At 34.7% G+C, this 18,742-nt stretch overlaps 1 protein-coding gene across 1 annotated transcript in view; it reads left to right on the forward strand.

The window, feature by feature from the left end:
- The window catches only part of STK24 (serine/threonine kinase 24), a 137,067-nt gene that overhangs the window by 47,494 nt on the left and 70,831 nt on the right, over positions 1 to 18,742 (forward strand). The window lies entirely within an intron of this gene.

An 18,742-nucleotide genomic window follows, 5' to 3' on the forward strand; every position in this document is an offset into this window, starting at 1 on the left:
AAAGTGTTCTTGATATTGGGGATTAGGGATACTCAGAGAACTCCTTGTTGGAGAATTTTGAGGAGATACTTGTAGGACTTCATAGCTCAACTCTTGTATGACAGGACAACAATGTAGCTATAAACTGTATACAGGATGAGCTTGTCCCTTTTACCTCTGAGTTTTCCCCCTCCATTTCTGCCATATTAGAATCTTTCTGATATAAGAAGAATATATAAACTATGTTAATTTTTTTTAGGATTTGGAGATGATTTAGTTTTAAATGATACAGAAGATGGGTATTGTCTAATGTAAAAAAATTGAGAACTGTGGGATTATTAAATGGAAGTTTTAAGATAGTTGGCTTAGAAGGTTGGGCATGTTTTAAAAATATGTATTTTGAGGTTTTTCCATGTTATCTCTTTATATTTTGAAAACTCCTTATCTCTCAGAAGGTTTGATTGTAACAATCTTCCTCAGAAGCATCTCTCAGTGAAATCTAATCAAAGAATCTTACCTCAGAGTGAATTATAGTTAAGCAAAACATATAGAATACATTGACTCTGGCCTAATAACATGTGCCCTATTTTGTACTTATTCTATATTGTTACGCTGAACAATTTCATTATCTTTCAAAGGATATATCATATATAAAGTATTTTATGAATCTTAAAAGTGCCACATATTAATATCCACCTTTTAGTCATGATTTTTCAATGCACAGATTTGAATTTTCATGTCTTTATGCTATTATGGTCAGTGCATATTTATTATTCTCCTTATTCTGCTTATTTCATTCTGTATCAATTTTCTTCCTAGCAAATCTCTGAATTTCTCATATTTTCATTTGTTATGATGAAATAACATTTCATCATATTCATTTACCACAATTCACAGACATTTATTGATCAGTGGGCATCCAATTAATTTTCATTTTTTGATGACCATGAGTATTGTTATAATCTCTGTACTTTGCATACCTAGTTAGTAGAATTGCTAGATCAAGAGTTTTGAATAGTTTAGTTCCTTTCCTAATGTATTTCAGAATTATTCACTGGAATGATAGGATAGTTCTGTAGCTTCACCAGTGTTATATTAATGTGACCACTTTTCCCTTAGTTCCTACAAGTTTGACTTTTTATATTTCCTTATCTTTGCCTTTTAGCTGAGAGTAAGAGGAAATTTCAGGGTTGTCTTAATTTATGCATCTCTTAAAATGATGTGAAGCATTTTTGTATGATTACTAATGGCTTGCTTTTCTTCTTTTGAAAGTTGTTCAGATCCTTTGGCCACTCATCTATCTGGGGAATGGCTCTTGGTCTTGCATATTTAATGAAAATATTTTTTCCTTGTTACATTGGGAAATGGTTGCCTTATTTATGTGGTTTCCCAAAAGTCTCAAGTGCAGTTTTAAGCTGTTAAGGCTTAAAATGACACTAGAATTTTTGGGACATTTTGCATTTTAATCACTTTCCCCTGTGTATTTGATATCAGCAATATTTGATGTAAAGAATGTCCCCCCACAACACAATACGTTATCCTAAATTTGTTCATATTAAAAGCAATCTGTAGTTTTAAAAAGTAACATGTTATTAAATTATTTGTTTTGGTTTTTATGATTTCTCCTAATGCTTTTTTTGATGGCCTGATAGTTTAGGGACAACACTTATTTCTCTTATCTATCTTTTCCTATGGGGCAAAACCTTTTTTAAAAAGTTTTTCTTTTCTTTTTTATAATTATGCATAGTGATCATTAACAAACACAGTCATTTCACTTATAAAAAAAAACAAAAAGAGGACTCTTTCTGAAATTGAACTTTTTGTTCCCTTTTAAAAAAATCTTTGGGTTTGAGCAAGACGGCCTTTTCTTGAGACTGCTAAATTGAGAATTACTTTGGTGTGTGAGGTTGAACAAAACTTTCAAATTCTACGAAAGCTTTTCAATGAAGTTATGTACTTAAACAGCAATAATGTTATTCTACATTTTACATATATACTACAATCTACATACAAAGTTGCCTTTTCTACAAATATTCAGTGACATTTGTATGCTAAATAACAATATTACCTGTTTGGAAAAATTATACCTATTTTCTTAACTATAAAAATATTACGCTAAAAGATATCAGAGAATGAATCATCTAGAATGACATTAAGTATTATAAGTTTGAATTAGAAATTTCTAAACCTGTGATTCTGTTTTCCCTGTGAACTATTAGGATTTAGTTTATTGTATATTATTATATCTCCTTCAAAATGTATCTTGGTTTAGAAAAGAATGATTAAGAATCTAAGTATATATGGAAGTTGAAGTAAATATCTTTCAGAAAGAGATTGACAAATGAAGTGACTTTCCAAAAAAAGTAGGATTCTATCATAAGTTTGAAATAGTTTTGTGTATGATGGTACTGGGTAGGGTTTATTTTTTGCTATCCCTCAATATATTAATATTCATGGTTGCTGATTTTAGTTCTACAATTAAAATAGGGAAAAGTGTCTCTGTGCTTCCTCTTGTGGGTTTTTCTTTGTTTGTTTGTTTGGGGTAAATTTACTTTAGAAGAATGTGTTAGTAATTATCTGACTTTTTCATCACCCAGAGATCATTGTAAAAATCACTCAGCCCCCTTATGTTTCAGTTTATTCATTCTAGAAAACCGTGTTGAAAATATTACAAATGAGTTCTATTACAGACAAGAGAGTGTTACTTGAGAGAGAGTTGACCTGACCCAGTCTGGAGACCCAGGTTTGGGGAGATCCATGCCCCCTCATCTTTGTATATTTTAAGAACCTTTTTTTTTTTGTTATATTCTTCCTTAGTTTTTGATTGTTCAAGCATGTGTAGATGTGTAGGTTGTACATTTTTATTCTGGAACACAATTCCCCTAGTTTTTGGTTAGCATAATAAAACAAATGATTATCTAGAATCCAGGCAACCAGTTACTGTTTCACCTCGCAGTATTATACAATGATAATTGATGTATGTTTTTTTTTTGTGTGTGTGTGCTGTTCTATAGGCGCTGTTCCTATTCTTTTTTTTTTTTTAATTTTTTATTTTTAGAAAAATTTTCCATGGTTACATAATTCATGTTTTTACTTTACCCTTCACCCCTCCCCCCCCCCCAATAGCTAACTTGCATTTTCACTGGTTTTAACATGTGTGGTCAATCAAGACTTATTTACATATTATTGATATTTACATTGGTGTGGTCTTTTCCTGTCTACATCTCCAATCCCAATCATGTCCTCATCAACCCATGTTCAAGCAGTTGTTTTTCTTCTGTGTTTCCACTCCTGTAGTTCTTCCTCTGAATGTGGATAGCCTTCTTTTCCATAAATCTCTCAGAATTGTCTTGGGTCATTGCATTGCTGCTAGTACAGGTGTTCATTACATTCGATTTTACCACAGTGTATCAGTCTCTGTGTACAATGTTCTTCTGGCTCTGCTCCTTTCACTCTGCATCAATTCCTGGAGGTCTTTCCAGTTCACATGGAATTCCTCCAGTTTATTATTCCTTTGAGCACAATAGTATTACATCACCAACATATACCACAATTTGTTCAGCCATTCCCCAATTGAAGGGCATACCCTTGCTTTCCAGTTTTTTGCTACCACAAAAAGTGGGGCTATAAATATTTTTGTGCAAGTCTGTTTATCTATGATCTCTTTGGGGTATAATCCCAGCAATGGTATGGCTGGATCATAGGGCAGGCGTTCTTTTATCGCTCTTTGGGCATAGTTCCAAATTGCCATCCAGAATGGTTGGATCAGATCACAACTCCACCAGCAGTGCATTAAAGTCCCAATTTTGCCACATCCCCTCCAACATTCATTACTCTCCCCTTCTATCATTTTAGCCAATCTGCTAGGTGTGAGGTGGTACTTCAGAGTTGTTTTCATTTGCATTTCTCTAATTATTAGAGATTTAGAACACTTTCTCATGTGCTTATTGATACTTTTGATTTCTTCATCTGAAAATTGCCTATTCATGTCCCTTGCCCATTTATCAATTGGGGAATGGCTTGATTTTTTTATACAATTGATTTAGCTCCTTATATTTGAGTAATTAGACCTCTGTCAGAATTTTTTGTTATAAAGATTTTTTCCCAGTTTGTTGTTTCCCTTATGATTTTGGTTGTATTGTTTTTGTTTGTACAAAACCTTTTAAATTTAATATAATCAAAATTATTTATTTTACATTTTGTAATTTTCTCTAACTCTTGCTTGGTTTTAAAAGTCTTTCCTTTCCCAGAGATCTGACAATACTATTCTGTGTGATGTTAAAGGCAGTGTAGTGCCAAAGAAACCATAAGAGTCTTAATCAGTAGACATTAATTAAGCACTTGTTAGGTGCCAGGTATTGTGCTAGGGATATAATTCAAAAGTTAGGTAGTCTTTTGCCTTCAAGGAGTTTACAAGGTCCAGAAATGTTTGTTTAACCATAAAATATATAGAGTCAGTTTGAAACTGATGTGCAATGTAGCATATAACTATACTGCAGTTTACCCTTCTATGTGGCACCCCCTACCCAACAGAAATGTTAGGTGAAGGAAATGCGATTATGTTGTAGTAAGAGAGGTATTTTGTGTTTGTCAAAAGAAAATCATTATGTAAAGTCAAGATACTGGAAATGATGCTAGGACTGTTTTCAGTATTGAGGCATAGTCTCTAGTAGAAAATAAAGCAGAAAAATGAGAGTCAATCCAGGGTTCTGATTTCTCTAGATTTGATTATTATTTATTTGACTTGGACTCTTTATTCTTTCCAAATTTCTCTATATTTGAACTGAAGATAGCACCAAAAAAGTTCCTAAGAGATTGTCTTTATAAAGGAATACATTGGATTGCTCAGGAGAGAAATCACAGATGTCTATTAAAAGTATAATTTACTTGATAAAACTTAAAGTTATGTACATTTTATTGGCCCTGGGGCAGATCCCAAACTAGAGTTTGGAGCTCTCTAATGAAATGCTGCTGCTTCTGATTTACATTTCTATGTTGCTTTAAGCCTTACAAAGTGACTTCACAATAAATCTCTGAGGTAGACCAGAGAGCTCCAAAGCACCTAGTAATTGCTTTATAGATTCAATTCAATTTATTAATAGGGAACTAGAGTAATTGTCAAATTCTCAACTAAAGATTAATTTGACCCCACTTTTCCCCTCATTTTTCTCCACATTTTTCTCTGACAAACTGTTGTGTTTGACCCCTATATTTCAGAAACATTTAGAAACATGCGTGATTTTCTGAAAATGCATTTCAGTTGGGATCTCTGCCAGGAATTTAAGCTCTTATACACCTGAAAAATTCCTGTTAAAGACAAGAACTTCTTTTTTTGAGAGCTTTTTCTCTTCCCCAATATTTCTGTTCTTCTGTCCTAAAAATACAAAACCCCCATCCCACTTTGCCCAGTGATGTATGCATTACATGTGACAAATTCAGAGAAATCATGTAGAGAATAGGACAACTTTCTTTTTAATTAAGGAAAAGGGAAACAAATCATAAGAGCTCTGAAAGATGAGGCATTCCTGTTTTCTAGTCAAATACTTGGTGGCACATGGTTGCCACCAACCTTGAGAATAGAAGTTCATACACGAGGGATGGGCGGAAGAGGTATTAGACAGAATGCCAACTGAGCCAATTCTCACTTTATAACAGAGGGACTACCTATCCCCACATTATTGTTCCTACTTTATAACTCACTATGGAAGGCCTAACTACAGTTACATGTGTGGGCACCATATCTTGTATATGTGGAAAAGAACTTGGGATCCAAAAGCTCTATGCCTTTTGGACTCGGTTCAGTTTTGGATTCATCTTGGGAAGAGGAAAAAAAATTAAGATGTCAGTGGAACTTTACTGTAACAGGCTTTGAAAAACAGGAACCTGTCATAAAAAGATATACAGCTAGCAAGGACTTCAGAGGCTATCTACAACAGCCCCCTCATTTTAAAAATAAATTTTATTGATATCTTTTGTTATTTCATTGCTTAGAATTCTTCCTGTATTCTTTCCCTTCCCTGTCACCCTTTATAACAAAGAATTTTTTAAAAAAGAAAAAAAGGAAGAAGTCTATATAAGGGGAAAAAATTTGACTTCATATTTAATATTCCCCATCTATGACAATTCCCCACCAAAAAAAAAGGAATGAGAGATGTATATATCTTTTCCTCCATCATCTTTGGGGATAAACTTGTATTTTGTAATTTTGCAATATTGATTTTCATTTGTTTTGTGTGTTTTCCCCCCTATCATAGCATTGTGGGTACATTTTTTTTGGCTCTGTTTCATTTTGTATCAATTTATGTAGGCTTTCATGCTTCTCTGTATTAATAATATTCATCATAACTTTCTTTATAGTATTCCATTACATTCTTTGTTTTTATTTATTTTTTTCTTTATCCATTCCTGAATGAATGAGCTGTCACTTTGTTTCCAGTTCTTTGCTACCAAAGAGTACTAATTCAAACCTCCACAAATAATATGATAGTGTATCGATCTTTCTACAGTCCTGCCAACATTGAGTAATCCTGTCTTTTGCCACTTTTGCCAGTTTGCTGGAGTCTGAGGTAAAACTTCAGCAATTCCCTCATTTTTAAAGCTTGATCCTGGTTGCCAAGATGACTGCTGCCACAGCATTCCCTTAGGAACTCTTTTATGTAGGATTGAGAGATTTTCTTTAACGTGGCCCTTCCTAAGACACCAGAATCTGTTTTGTATGGCTTATAAGAGGACTCTTGTCATATTTCTGATGAATTCCAGCCTTGACTGAGTGCATCTCTTCTACTTTAAGACAAAAGAGGCTAAAGGCAAAAAAGTGTGTGTGTGTGGGGGGGGTGGGTGGGTTTCAATCAATGCCTTCAGCCTAAGTTTGATACAGAAGCCACTCAAGAATTACTTCTGACTTTTTCTTCATTTTACTTAATGTAGTAGATTTGGTGACTGTTTATACCTGAGCATTCTTTCAAGGGCATGTTATGGAGCATGCTTTCGGCATCAGCTTTTATCAATTCATGGGCATAAAAAGAAAATGACTGATTAGTATATGCCAGAGGAATTTGTAAAGTATTAACAAAGGTGAACATTTGTCCTAAAGAGGTGACTTCTCTTGATAGGAAAGTATAATTTGTTGTGCCTTCCCAATTTTATGCTATAAGACAAAATGATTTATCTTTCCTAAAAGTAGTATACTAACTGTTGTAGAAACCAATGTTCAGCAAAGCATGTTAATTTCTTCAGTTTGGCCTGACCTCTTATTAATTAGATATATTCCTGAAAAAGATGTGTCAAGCATGCTTTTTCATTAACTTTTTCATTAAAATGTTTGTGATGCAAAAATAACATTTTTACTTGAATCTAAGCAGTTATAAAAATATGTAGCATATTCATATTGTTTATCTGCACTAAATTTTCCCATGCAGCTCTTTTAAGAAAGATAATTAGTCAACCGACAGTAAGCATTTGAGAAACATCTTCTAAGTGCTAGGCATTACCCAGGAAACCAAAATAGAGCTAGGACTTTAGAGCTAGAAGAGCCCTTAGAGATCATCTAGTCTCTACTTTTACAGAGCAGGAAATTGAGTCCTAGAGGGATTCATTCTGTGCCATGGTTTTGTTGGTTTTTTTTTTTATTTTAACAATAGATTCTTATATATAATTAAAAAAAAAAGACCCTGTGCTTGAATATAAACTGAAAGAACATTAATATTTCTAAAACAGACCATTGGGACTGTTGAAGGATTTTATAAGCTAGTTCGGAGGGGCAACTAGAAATGGAATCAAAAGGTCTGTGTTTGACTCCTGTCTTTTTGATAGTTGCTAGCTTTGGACCCTGGCAAGTCACTTAATGTCTCTAAGCCTCAGCTGGCTTACTGGTAATTTGGGTAATAATGCTTCAACTGTCTACCTCTGAGATTTATTGTGAAGTCACTTTGTAAGGCTTAAAGCATCATAGAAATGTAAATCAGAAGCAGCAGCATTTCATTAGAGAGCTCCAAACTTAAAATTCCCTTGCTCCTGTAGTCTTCAGCTTTCCTCAGTTTAGATCAGTGGTCCCCTCCTACAGGAAAGCTATACTGATCACACAAGTTGGTAGAACCCTTCTTTTCCTCTTCTGTGTTGGGAGAAGAGAGGAGAGTTTTGCATAGTAGTTTATATTTTGTATTTACTTCTTTGTGTATGTTGTCCAAGCTCTACATTTGCCTCCAGGATAATTTAGGCTCCTTCTGGCAGAAACTTAAAATTTTTTTTCTTTGTATCTCTAGTACCTAGGACTGTCATATAGTAGGCAATAAATAAATTCATGTTGAAGGAAAGAATGAATGAAACATTTAACTGTTAAAATTCATGGAAACATGAAAAATGAATTTAGTATTTGAGCTGGCTTCCTGAGCTCCTTTTCTGCTTTTTGGGCAGGGATTTTTAACCTGGAGTCCACAGAAAGTTCAGGGGCTCCCTAATTTTGGATGAGAAAAAAAGTTACATCTTTATTTTCAATAACTTCTAACTGGAATTCAACATTTCCTTTAGTTATCTTAAAACATGCTTCTAAGAAGGGATCCATAGTCTTCTTTAGACTGCCAAATAAGTCCATGATGAAAAAAAAAGGCTGAAAAGCCTTAAGAACTACCTACAAAGTGTCAACCAGATGTTTTGTAATGGTAGCCTGTGAAAGACAAATGTAGATTTATTGGATTCATGTGAAAGGACATGAGGTTTACGGGAACATCTGAAAGAAAATTGCTGAAGTCCTCAAAGATGATGTATTAAAAGTATTTGTTGTTGAGTCTAAATGTTGACCTAAATATTGAAGGTATTTTCCATTCCACTATTACAGTAGGGCCTCTGTATTCATGTTCTGAGGCCTACCACAGGTGACTGAAACTTCAGACATAAGGGAAAACCTGCCAACCTCTACATATGTCTGCTTTCTCTTTACTTACTGGCCTCACATACATCCAAAAAAAAAAAAAAAAAGTGAAAACGGAAGCAGTAGAGACTTCTGCTTAGGGGCAGATTCCCCCCTGTAGTAGGTGGACTTTTGGAAATTGCAGGCAGAACTCCAGAACTTTGGCTTGATCAGGGATAACTGAAACCACAGAAAGCAACATGCTTAAGAGGATCTTGTCATACTCAAAACACATCATCTTTTGCTCCAAATGAAGCAATAAAAAACCACATTGGATCAAAAAAACTTTTTTTTGGTTAAAATATGTTTGTGCTCTATTAAGAGATCCTGCATTATTTCATCAATTAAATTATGTCTGACCTGGTGGTAAGACAGAAATTTAATTCTCAGTATATTTGGCTTCTGATTCTGGCTATTTTGAATTAATTGTTGCTATGAAGAGTGAGGAATTTTACAGCTGAAGAAATATTAAAGGCAGGACAGCAATTTAAAGAAATATAGAACAAAATAAAGATGTGTAAATATATATATAGAGAGAAAAATTTGGAAAAATTGTGATCATTTCTTGTTTAGCTAACTATCCATTTAATTGCAATCTAAGCAACGGGGTCCAGGGTTGGGAAGATCTGAGTTCAAATTTGGACACAAAAACTTACTAGTTTTGGATCCTGGAGAAATACTTAATCTCTGTTTCCTCAGTGTCCTCATCTGTAAATGGGGAAAACAACACCATCCCCTCAGGGTTGGTATGAGGTTATCAATGAGATATTAATTATAAAGTGCTTTGCAAAAGTGCTTGGTACATAGTAGGCACTATATAAATGCTTAACCCTAACTGATTATTATATTATTATTATCTTTACTGGACCTCTCTCACCTACTTAAAGACTTTGTGGTCTTAATCTTGACCCTTCAGAGCTGGGTTTGCTATCTTTGGTCTTTCAATCTACTACCTATAATCTTGGTTCTTAGTCTTCCCCTTTTGGCACTGTTATTCTGTCCCTTACCTGTGTGTTTATTCTTTTGATTTGTGATTTTCACCCTTCCTTCGTTCCCCAAGCTAGGGAACTTTCATGAAACTAAACCAACCTTGGTCCTGCCAAGGTGAATCAACTAAAATCCTCCCTTCCATAAGAAGGCTTTTCAGATCCCCATAATTCCCTCTGCTGATTATCTCCAATTTATCCTGTATGCATCTCATTTGTATATAGTTGTTTACATGTTTTCTCCCACATTAGAATGTGAGCACCTTTAAGAAATGGCTATATCTTTTGTTTTTCTTTTTATCCACAGCACTTATTTAGCACTGTGCTCCTGGCAAATAATGTATGCTTAGTAAAATACTTATTGACTGACCAATTAGTGAGGTAAAAGGGCCCCTAGTTTTGGAGTCAGAAGACCTGGATTTGAATTCTGTCACTGCCACATACAAGTTATGTAACTCTCTGGGCCTCAGCTTCCACATCTGTAAAATGAGGTGATTGCACTAGATAATGTATAAAGCAATTTCACCTCTAAAAGAGGTATCCCATGATTCTATGAAGAATGTTTTAATTTTCCCAGAATTTTTCCTTCTGAGGAAGACAGACATTGTTCTCTGTTTAGAAATCATTAGAAATGAAGTTTGATTTGTCTCTCATTTCGATTCCATTATGTTTAGTAGTTTTTGTTTCCTTTTCAGTCAGTGCAGCTAGTGGTCAGTCATTTTTTCAAGGTTTTGCTTGGAATATGTCGCTGAATGGGTAGGTACAAACTATCTACTAAAGAACTAAAGTAGCAGGGTGAACTGGGAGCTGTGATTAAAGATCACATTTTCTAGACTTGGAGTCTTTTTCTTGGAAACCGTGAAGAAGAATTTCTTTTTAGCATTCTTCCTACTGGCATTTCCAATCAAATTGGAGGACAAAATTTTATCCTCTATTACCTCTTATTAAAGCAGTTATGAAGACTTAAGAGAGGGAAAGAGAAACTGTTTTTGTGACTACATTTATCTGTTGTTTTTTTTTCTCGGACAGCTTGTTACGGTAGCTTGCACCTTTTGCAAAAAGAAATCTTTGACCCTGCTGAGGACAATAGGGCATTGCCAAGGCTACTGTTGGCGGATTTCTTTCCTAGCATTTCCTTTCCGGTCATGGGTTAGGAAAAGTGCTGAGACAGAGGATTCCAGTTTGAAATTTGTAATCAGTCATTGAATTATTTATTCAGATCCTAAGCCCATAAGCCTTCTGCATACATGTAACAACAACTTGCTGTGTTTCTGGTATGGAGGAATAATATTTATGTTTCTCAACTAAAAACATAGTGCTCTGGATCATGGTAGTTTACTTAAATTGCTATTCAGTGTGATAAGACATTTTCTTAACTTATAGAGAATTGTTTTGCTTGGGAACTGACAAGCTTAGATAGCTAGGAAAGAGGACTTGGTTGAGGTTTCTTGGTGGTCATTTTTGTTTTGAATTATGCCCTGAGATACTGTGAGTAAATCTGGCCATAGTATGTCTGAGGAAAATGTTGGCAGTCTATATTTTTGGACTTGGTTTCAAACATAGGATTTCACTATAGTAGAAAGCTACTCTAGGGAAAGTTTTAAGGGGATGTCCTGCAAATAGGAGGGAGACTGTGAAAACAAAGAGAGTTGCTGGATAATTTGAGCCCTAAAGTAGAACTTTAATGTAAACTATAATGAGATTTCATTGATGATGGTGCTTATCAAATTTGTTGACATTAATTTGGAATTCTCTCCTCATTTCCTTTGCTGTGCTGTCATTCAAGGCAGTAAAGACAAGTTCAAGTCTGAGATTCCATTGACCTTGGAATACAAAGTTAGACATAGAATAGTCCTGGGAATGTAGTATTAGAAGATATCCAATAACTAATAGGAATCTGAATAGAATAGAATGAACAAAATGATCCCAACTGGAAAGGAGCTTACATTCAAATGGGGAGGAGACAGAAAATCTATATTCTTTGAAAGGCTTCACTGACAGAGAACTCACTATCTTTCAAGACAAGCAGAAAAGTTTACTTTTCTCCTTACTTTCACTTTTGGATAGCTCTAGAATTTAGGGTTTTTTAATCTTTTTTGGTTGTGAACTCCATCATCATTCTGAAGTCTATGGAAAAATATTTTTAGATGCATACGATAAAACACATGACCTTAAAGGAAACAGATGGTGTTGAAAAGGATAAGTACAATGATAAAAAACAAAAAACAAAAAACAAAAAAAAACACAACTTAAAAATAAAACAAGTTTATAAACCTCAGGTTAAAAACCTCTACTCAAATTGTTAGGCAGTATGTCCTTACTCCAAATGAAAATCTGCTTCTTGCAACTTTTTTCCTACTTGTGAACTCTTGAGTCAAGAAGAAAGAATCCATTTTCCAATATAATAGCCCTTCACCTTCTGATAGCCCCTAAATCTTCTCCAAGGTCTTCTCCAAGGTAAACACCTCTATTCCACTAACCAGTCTATAGTGGTTTGTAGATGATTTATCTATAATGGCTTCCATCCTGATTTATTTCCTTGTTTTTCCTTTCACTTTTCCTTTCTGTTGACATCATTGCCTTATTCTACTTGTTATTGCCTCTTTTCTAAAAAGAACTGACTGGATGCAGAAACAAGACGGTGGGCCCCTTCTCCACAATTCTTTGGAGGAGGGAAGAGTTCTTTTCTATTTACTTGAGTTTTTTAATAAGGAATTCACAGCCAGTGAAGGGTCTTTTCTACTGGGATTGTGATTACATGCACAAATGTCCAAAAAGCTACGTGAAAGAATTCACTCACCAGTTTTTCTTCCATTTTCAGTGATTGTGACAGAATTCCATTCCTGATCTGTTATTGACTCTCTTCATTCATTTCTCAATGAATTAATTGAATTGAATTATTGCCTTTTTACCTTTTGATGCGTAAATACTTCAATACTAAGCCCAAAGACCACAACTAAAATTAATCTGCTTTAAGAATATGTTAGATAAATAAGAACAAGATTAGAGTCTTCACAACCACCTCTACTACTTTTCTGGTTTAAGGTCTCCTGTCAGGATAGAACTAAGCAATTTTTTATTGTTGAGTAATTTCAGTCTTGTCCAATTCTTCATTACCCCATTTGGGGTTTTCTTGGTGAAGATACTGGAGTGGTTTGTCATTTCCTTCTCAAACTCATTTTGCAGATGAAACAGAGGCAAACAGGGTTAAGTGACTTGCCCAGGGACACAGAGATATTAAGTGTCTGAGGCCAGATTTGAACTTGTGAAGATGATTCTTTTGGATTCCAGACTTGGCACTTTATCTACTGTGACATCTAGTAGTGGGTAGATGTTAAATGTTACTAAACTGTTAGTTTTATAACTTCTGGAAGACTTTGAGAGAGATATGCTCTTCACATTTGCCTTAATCCCTATCCTTCAAAGCATAACTCTGATGATACCTACAATAGGAGGTCTTTTCTGATCTTCCCAATTGTTGGTGGTCCCTCCTTCACCCACATGACATCATATTTATTCTGCATGTATTTTGTATATACTTTTTAGTGTACTTGTTGATTCCCTCAGTAGATTGCATGCTCTTTGAGCACAAGAACTGTTCTGTGTGTGTGTGTGTGTGTGTGTGTGTGTGTGTGTGTGTGTGTGTTTTCTCACAGGGCCTAGCACTGAACCTTGTACATGATAACTAGTGCTTTAAAATGTTTGAATTTATTTGAATTTTGCAGTCTAGACTTGAATACTGATTTCTTTATTTGTTTTGAGAGTTCATTATGTAAAAATATTACTGCTGTTACAGAATTCCCTTTGGTCTGTTCTCTGTTTTACGAATTATTTTTGTTGTGAGTTTAGGTTGGGCTTGCAAGGTATTCTGGGATCATGTTTTTTTCCTTGTAGTTTATTCGTTTTTGGAAGATGAGGGCAAGAGAATGGAGAAGTATATTTGATATGTTTAAAGGGAAATTCTGAGACAAAGCTAGATAGCAAATGTATATTACTAATAAGAGTGTTGTGTATGTGTGAATAATGTAAAAGGTTTTATATTATAGTATTAAACTATTTGGTTTCTGGTTTTCAGGAGAATATGCAATTTAACCTGTTAAATAGATTTAAAAAAATGTACTAGATTAAAAAGTCATTGTAGTGCCCTCTAGGGTTTGATTCCTTTTGTTTGACTCAAAATTATATTGATTTTTTTTTATCGTATCCCTTCGTTTCTGATGAATGGGTTTTTCTGGAAATTATAGTAGGATAATTTTGAAGATAATTAGCAAAGAATAATGTTAATCTAGTGATTATAGAAGCTAATTTTTAATATTCTGTAGTTTTACATATACAATTTTGCTTTTTGGGGTTTTTAAGTTGTTCTTCAGGCAATGCTAGGTATTTGGCAGTGAGAATGTGTCTCTGGAGACCTCAGTGATCATCTCTTGGAAAGTTGTGATATTATGGTACTCCTGGTCTGATAAAGGCAAGTGTTATTGAAATGTAGGCTATCAAGCTCTCTCAGTGAGAATGATTAATGGTCTGCTTTGGTGTGTCATCGATGAAATGCTGTCACATTTATCCACCAACACTACTCTGCAGCATTTAAGCACTTCTTTTTCCTCCAAATCTGTTTCAGACCTCGGTGGATGTGTATTTTTGAATCATTTGCTTTTTGTGGTTCAGATCCATCCAAAGGCTGACAGACCTGTCCCCCATAAGAAAGGGGCATAAAAACACCAAATGCAAAACCACAATAATTTCTTTGATTGCAGGGACTTTTTGGCCAGCCTGAAGTAAGAACTTGCCTTTAGAAGAACCTTTGGGCCCATCAGTGTCTCCCTCTCCTCAAAAGGGATGGCAGGCCGATGGACAGCTGGCAATCACCCTGACCTCCGCAGACTTCAGAGGAGGTAAGCACCTCTGTTGGTACTCCTCAGACAAATATGTACTTCCTGCTCACCCCATCTATACCCTGAGCTCCGTCTGAGTCCCGTGTGGGCCTTGCCATGAAAACTTCTTGAGGCTTCATCTTCTGATTCCAACTATGCATAGGTTCACAGAAATAACCACTACTGTCAACAACTTTTTTCCTTTTGACCCAGAAAAGATTGAGAGGAGAACAGCTATTTCATCTTTTCCCCTGTTTGAGGACAGGCCATCCTATATTTATATATATCTTGAACACCTAGAATTTTTTTGTTTGTTTCAGGTGGCTACCACCTTAACTCAGACTCAGTTCTGGCTCCTCTGAGTTCATGTTGCCATTTGAGGACAATGTACAAAGTGTCTTACTTTCCTAATTTATTATATTTTTGAGTTGGGAGGGTAAAGACTTTTTAGGGTTGTCTCTGCCCTTAATTGTCAAACGATCCCGAAACTGAGCTCTGAGAATTTTCTAGGAGGAATTGTGTCTGCTCTTGATACTGGAATAGCACCATAGGCTAGAAACTTTACTTTTCCTTAGAGCAGTAAATCCATTGGGGAAGTTGTGGAATGAAAAAGTATACAAAAAAACCAAAGGATACTTGGTTATATTGATAGTCAGGTTGTTTGTCTAAGTGGCAGTTAACAATTTCCTTATCATCTGTGTATGAATTAGTCTTTCAGAAATGAGTATCAGAAAATAGCACAAATTAGCACAATTGCTTAGCCAGATTTCCAGTTGCTGCTTCTGTGAATAAATATGTATTTATACACGTGTATGTGTGCATATATATGAATATTTGGGGTTTTGGAGATGATTAGGTCACAAAGTTGGAAGTTACTTTTGGGGGAAAATAGAGTAGGTAATAATTTTCTATTGAGCATTTTTAATCTTTTAAAAGATTTTTTAAAATTGTAAGACATTGATTGTTTCTACTAAGAGAACTTATCTTAGACAAAATGTAGTTTATCAAACTGGCCAGATTTTTTTTAATCATTTAATGGCTACATAATAGAAATAGCAAAGGAGAGCATTCATTGTGTAGTATTGCCAGAATTGCTGATTTATTGGGTACAGTGGTATGCATAAAAGTATTCATTGAAAGCATATAAAAGAATGTTGTATAGATTGTTTAAATAGGGTTTGTTTACCATAGGCAATAGGAATCATTTGTAGAGAATTACTGAAGGTCCTTATGACTCTATTGCCATAGAAAAGAGTAAATATTTCATAGAAATGGGTAAACGTTTTGGAAAAACTATTACTTTTTGGAAAGAAAAATGTTTAGAATTTGTTTTTATTTGTTTCATTTTTAATTACCTTCCTTGTTACATCTAACTTCCAATTCTTTAAACATAATCGTGAATATGATTGGAACCTTCTCTAAGTGCTTTATGCTAAATCTTGACCCTATCCAGCAGAAAGGCTGTAATTAGTGCTACATAGTAATAGATTTTACATAGTTCTTTAAAGTTTGTATTTTAAAAGCAACAGGACACTGCTAACTCAAATTTTTCATCAGCTTGTGATTTCTCTTTGGATCTTACATCTTTGTCTTATGGATTGCATTAATAAGAAAAGATATTTTGTTTTTTCATCAATTTACATAAGAACAGTTTTCAACATTTAAAAAAGAAATTTTAAGTCCTGTATTCTTTCCTTTCCTCCCTTTCCTTGCAGATGGTAAGCAATCTCATATAAATTTTACATGTGCAATCATATATGTAAAGTTTTTTTCCATATTAATCATTTTGTGGGAAAAAACTCCAAAAATAGGAAAGCAAAAAAAAAATGTTTGTTTTGATCTGGATTCAGACTATCAGTTCTTTCTCCAGAAGCAGATGACATTTTTTAATCATGTATGCTTTCAGGTTGTTTTAGGTTATTTTATTGCTAAGAACAGCTAAGTTTGGCCCATTGTTCAACAACATGCCAAGATTTTTTTGAATCCTTTCATTCAATATATTTTCTTATATGCATTATCAAACCACTGGTTAGAAATAGGTTAGAGTAGTGGAAGGAATACTGATCTTGAGTCTTAGGCCAAGTCTTAAAGTCTCACTTAACCTCTCTCCCTTTATATATATACTCTTTATCCATAAAATGGAGGTGATAATGATAATAAAAAATATTTGTATGTCTCTCAAGTTTGGCATATAGAGAACTTTTAAAAAATTCTTGTTCATTGCTTACTTGCCTGACTTGTAGATAACTTCTCTAATGAGGTTGTTGTGGAGAAAACACATGGTAGATATTGAAATGCTATAGAAATAGATTCAAGTTATCTCTTCCAGCTTTGTTTTATTTGCATATTTTATAAACTTTTATAAACTTGCCCTTTATGCTTTTATCCACAGCACTGATGAAGATGTTAAATATTTCAGGCAAAGACAAATCCCAGCTAAGGAATACTCTAATATAGATCTCTCTCTTAAAATGATATTTGTCTATTAATTTCTAGTCTTTCGGTCAAGTTATTCCATTGGTATGGACTCTTCCAATTATGCCATCATACAACCTATGTGGGTGTTTGAATTGAATTGGATCTCTGCAGTTTACAAGATAGTATGAGATAATTTGTCAAATGCTTTATGGAAGCACACGTGAACAATTTCTAAAGCATTTTGAACCAGACTTGATAATCTGCTGTTTCAGAAAAGAAAATGAGATTATTTTAACATAATATTGCTCTCATGCTTCCCTTCCCCTCCCCTTCCTCTCCCCCCCAAAGGACCCTTACCAGTACTGTGTATTGATTCCAAAAGAGAAGAGCAGTAAAGCCTGGGCAATGGGGGACTTGCCCATTGTTACACAGGTAGGAGGTATCTGAATCCAGATCTGAACCCAGGACCTCCTGTCTCTGAGCTTGGCTCTCAATCCACTGAGCCAGCTAACTGCTTTCTTGATCTCTTTTAAGACAAGAGATTGATACCTTTTCTTTCTTTCTTTCTTTCTTTCTTTCTTTCTTTCTTTCTTTCTTTCTTTCTTTCTTTCTTTCTTTCTTTCTTTCTTTTTTTTTTTTTTTTTTTTTTTGAGTCCTTTCCCAGTTTGTTCCCTACTCTCCTTAACTATCAACTCTTATCATAAAGAAAGACTCAGGTTAAATAAATAGAGAAATCTTGTCATATTCTTCTCCTAGGCAGTTTGGCATAAGATATGTTCATGATGTATCCTATAATTGATGGACCTTACTGATTACCACTGTTGTCTCTAAATGTTCCCAGTTTATTTCAACATATTGTTGTAGAATTTTGTCAGGAATTGAGGTTAACTGTGCTATCTTCATTCCCCTCCACCCCCATTTTGAAATTTTTGCCGTCTTTTTAGAAACCTGTGACATTTGCTCTTTATTCTTGTAACATCTTCATCATTTATAACCCTTCAGAGATCATTCTTTAATAGTCATGGATAATAATATTCTCCACTGTTTCTTTTGGGACCCTGTGGTGTACTTTGGCCCCCTTGAATTCATTAGGAATACTTCTATGTCCTCTTTTACCATCCTGAGTGTTTTTCCCCTTAAATTCTTTTTTCAAATTACATGTACAATTTAAAAAAAAAATTAAACCCTTATGTTCCGTCTTGGAGTCAATACTGTGTATTGGCTCCAAGGTAGAAGAGTGTTAAGGGCTAGGCAATGGGGGTTAAGTGACTTGCTCAGGGTCACACAGCTGGGAAGCGTCTGAGGCTAGATTTGAACCTAGGACCTCCCATCTCTAGGTCTAGCTCTCAATCCACTGAGCTACCCAGCTGCCCCAACATGTACAATTTTTTAAAGATGTTTTTTAAAAAATTGATTTCCAAATTCTTTCCCTCCTTCTAAACACCCCACCCCCACCCCAACCCTCCAGAAGTCAAACAATTTTATATTATTGGGGTTATTTGTGTGCAGGCTTGCAAAACATATCTCCATCTTAGTCATGTTTTGAAAGAAAACACAAGACACTCCTCACCCTCCCCCCA

Source organism: Gracilinanus agilis, chromosome 3 (genome assembly GCF_016433145.1).
Source record: "Gracilinanus agilis isolate LMUSP501 chromosome 3, AgileGrace, whole genome shotgun sequence".
Classification (NCBI taxonomy): domain Eukaryota; kingdom Metazoa; phylum Chordata; class Mammalia; order Didelphimorphia; family Didelphidae; genus Gracilinanus; species Gracilinanus agilis.